A 4,358-nucleotide genomic window follows, 5' to 3' on the forward strand; every position below is an offset into this window, starting at 1 on the left:
ATATCTTTTTGGTTTAAAACCTAAACACATCCATTTATCTCTAATGCATGGAGATATAGTCTCAGCTTATTAACTGGTTTATGCTCTAACCTTTAAGATGGAAGCACTGTTTGGTTTTAACTTCATTTTATGCAATTAAGAATAAAGAACTTGTACAAGCAATTACTTTTCAGTTACTCATGACTCTAGAACAGGGAATTTATTTTCCATGAAAGGTTCTTCTTATAGTCTTGTATTATTAACCTAAATTTCATTTTATGTGAAAAAGCAGCTTTGGATGTGGTCACTATGTCTATACCTCATGGAACTTGGCATATTCCATGAAAGCACATAAATTTTAATATTAAACTTGCTTTATCTTTACATGGATTACATTTATATGTTACAGAATTTCATCTCAAACTATGAAAGTATTTGTTAAAAGACATTCAAACTTACTGTCTTCAAGTCAGTGCTTTCAGTCCCAAAATCATATAAGATAATTACAGATGTATACACATACACTGTGACAGAAGCTTTTCCATTTTAACTTCTACTTTTAATTATAAAATGAGAAAAACGTTTTAATGGCTTGACCACAGTAATTACTTAGTAATAATGTTAGATCCTGAGCTTCCCTTGCATATGAGTGAGACTTACCTGCAATGGTAGAAGCCAGTCTGTGTTTCTGTCTTCGGTAGATCCCATTTCAGTTTTGTTCAATAGCAGTTTATGGAGTGCATGGGCCATGGAATACATTGCATTCCATATGGAATAGCTGGACTCAGAAATGGTCATCAGATCAATTTTTTTGTGATTAATCTTTAGGGAAATATTCGCTGGGCAGGGATTAAGAGATTCACATGGCAAAGAAGGAAGTGAACAAAGAAAATTGTCAATCCAGAATTTAGAGAAATAAAAATCTCCTCGGTATCTGGAGGGTGTAAGATCCTCAAGAAAGTTCTTGAAACCAGGGATAGTTCTCTTCTTTGAAAATGATACACTTCCTCTGAAAAAGTATATCAAATAATACTCATCTGCTGCAGAATCTAAATGTATTAAGTGTTGCTTTGCCATGATCCACACCTTCCCTCTGGCTAAAAATATTCTATTATTAAGGCAGAATATCAACAAGTCATCTATATCACCATAGAATACCTGTACATTCACTTGTGTATGTTGGTTCAGGTCCACCAAACCAGCAATATTTTTTAACCCTAGCTTCCAATAAGCAGGGATTTTTTGTGTAAAAGCCACGCAGATATCTTCTGTTGCCATTTCTGCTTTCAGGTGAGAGAGTAACTCTTTTCCATTCAGATCATCAACCACAAAAATCCCCACCCAATTCCAGCCAAAGCACAGCAATAAAGAGATCACACCATGGATTAGGCCTCTGTCTTTAGGAGACATCTGATAAAGGGATGGGAATGTAACTTTGTCACTTAGCACGGCATTAAAAGGTCCATATGTGACCTGAAGAAACACAGGAACAAAAGTGATTCTGATGTTCTATGTATTTGGGGCCATCACCTTAAGAGAGGAAATAGGTTCATTCTTCACATATGAATTGTTTAACTGAGTGATAACAATCAGAGCCACACTGTGGGTTTTGTGATCTTGATTATTCCCTACACTTACACTCACCCAATGTTTTCTTTGTTTATACTAATGCCTTTTGATGGATGCTTTGCTGCAGTATAGGCTGGCAATAGTCAGTATTTGGAATATACCTATGTAGATATTCTTTGCTCTCTGAGGTGTATTATCCTGAATGATATCATAAAAATTCCTTGAAAATTTTTCATTTGAGGATTGTTGCAAATTTAGTAACATGTCCTGTACTTTTTATTTTCTTATGTCAGATATTGACCATTCTATGTATTATGAGATATTTATATGCAAGATTTGGCACTTAGGTGTTGTAAAATTTGACTTGTGAGCAAATACAGCCTCAGTATTCACAGAACATCTGGCCAGCATTTAGAGATAGAATCATGAATACTATTAAGTTATCTGCTTCAAAATTATCAGAATGTACTGCTCATGCTTTTCACCTCACTCTTTCCCCTACTAATCATTGCCATACTAAGGTAATTAATTCACTGCTTTTGAAATCTGTCTAAAGTAAACAATTGTTTGTTTTCTTTTGCTCAGGTTTCCTATGTGACTGTGAACAAAAATACTTTCCTAACTTACTTGTGGGACTTTGTAGAGCTCCAAAAGTGATCCAATAGCAGCAGAAAATTCCGGCTGGGTTCCTGAAATGATTCCTAGAGCTTTGTGTTTTGTTTTGCATTTGTAATTAGGGATATAATCACTCCTCCCAGACAAGAACATCAGAGGGCCCTCCAGGGTTCTTTTGTTAGAATTAAAGGAATTGTAGACATGGAAACCCATGGTTATATTAGGAAGCAATTGTTTGTCCTTATTGATCTCCTCCATGGCAAAATATACAGTCAGCAAAATTTGATAGTTTTTCCATTTCATTCTAAACACATAGGGATAGAGCGATGAGTATAGTCAGTTAATTTTTTTTCCAGAAATTCTTTATCAAATTCAGAAACTTAGAGGTCTTAGGCCATGACTTTTCCTGTGACATTTGAAGCTTTTGTGAATGAGCCCCGGACAACTTAGGAACATCATAGAATGGCTCCTAAAACCCAAGAAATTAAACTGCATCTAGTAATAGTTTTTTTTTTTTCTGTGCATTGTCACTTGCCTGTGTCATATGACTGCTGAATATATAGGTGCTGATGATCTTTCTGTTTGTGGAGGCATTGGGATATGGAAGAGTTACTAAGGTGTTCACTAGGAATATGATTAACCACTTCATGTCCTTTTATTTTGAAATGATTTAATTTTATACTCACTTAAAAATTTTAACATGTTTGTATGCACTCTTACTGTTAAAGTATCTCTTTGGTGGATAGGCAGATGTCCAGGCATTTAAGCACTCAGACCCCTTTGAGTAAAAGCTAGTATTATTTCTCAATGCCCACTGGGAAGCCTTGGATCCATGTGTAGCTCTAGGTCATAAGATCCTTTTTGGCATCTTTGGGCACCGACATACCTGGGCATTCACACATATACAAGAAGGTAAGCACTCAAGACATGAAATAAAAATAAATAAACCTGTGTAAAATAGTGTTCTAGGGCCTTGAGAAATGACTGATATGTTATGACTACTTGTTGCTCTTGTGGAGGACCCTGATTCAAGTCCCAGTAGCCAGTTTTAGGTTCCAAAAATATGTACCACCACTTCTAGGGTATCCACATCCTTCACTGGCCTTTGAAGTAACAATGCACACACAGACATGTAGGCAAAACACATGTAAATCTAATGTAAAAATTAATTTTCTTTACAAAATGAAAATAGTAGTAACTAAAGAAAAGGTATTTCATGAAGCTTGCAAATTAAATAAAGAATTAGAGTTTCCTAGGTAAGGCAGTGAAAGAAAAAAGTAAGTTATACTAGCATATAAAAGAGAGGAAAACCCCAAGCATTTTAAGACAATACAAAAGTGCTCTCAAGGGGAGGTGGTGTAACTTTGTTGCAGGTTGGTTGGCTGAAGGTCCTTGGGAGGAGGTGAAACTTTGTTGCACATAGGTGGGCTGAACTTTCTCACTCATGACCTTCAGTGTTTAGGGAAGGGACCTCAGAAGCTTCTTTCAAAACCTGTGGTAGATAAGAGTCTGGGTAACCCTTACAGAGGGAGCTTAACAGAAATCATGAATCTATAGGCCACTAGGTTCTACTGAAGGAACAATTCTGCCTTCAGCCCTACCATCACTGGGAAGTAACACCATTTGGTTGTACTGCATTAATCTGAGATGTATGGCCAGATGCTATGTTAAGAGAGAATCTATTGGTCAACAACAGGCAATGAGGAACAACTGAGAGAAAGAAAATTAGTCTTTCCCAGGGATTATCCCAAAGTAAATATTGAACTGTATGATTGTATACATGTATCAATGAGAACTCCTGGAAACAGCTGTGTCTGCAAAGACTGGCTATAAAAACTTTAATGATATGGAGAGATTGGAATGTAGTAGCTCTGGGGCCTCATTACCATAGTCCAGACTACCTGACACATCCTGAGTAGCCGTTTCTTGGACACCTCTAATGTTGAGATGATCTCTTACAGACAGAACAAAATCATTTTGGAATTCAGTAACCCAGAACACCACTGGCTTCTGCCTATCTAAAAGACAATAATTACATCATACAGCATCTTAGGCCTGTATGATAAATTTCTCCATCTTGCTGTCTACCTCCTCTCTCATGTTTCCAGTGATATATTGGACTTACAGCTGTCTTTATTCACTTACTATGAAAAATGCATGAATCTACTTCCATATTGTAACATGGGATTTGGGAT

This window comes from Meriones unguiculatus (genome assembly GCF_030254825.1).
Source record: "Meriones unguiculatus strain TT.TT164.6M chromosome 13 unlocalized genomic scaffold, Bangor_MerUng_6.1 Chr13_unordered_Scaffold_37, whole genome shotgun sequence".
Lineage (NCBI taxonomy): Eukaryota > Metazoa > Chordata > Mammalia > Rodentia > Muridae > Meriones > Meriones unguiculatus.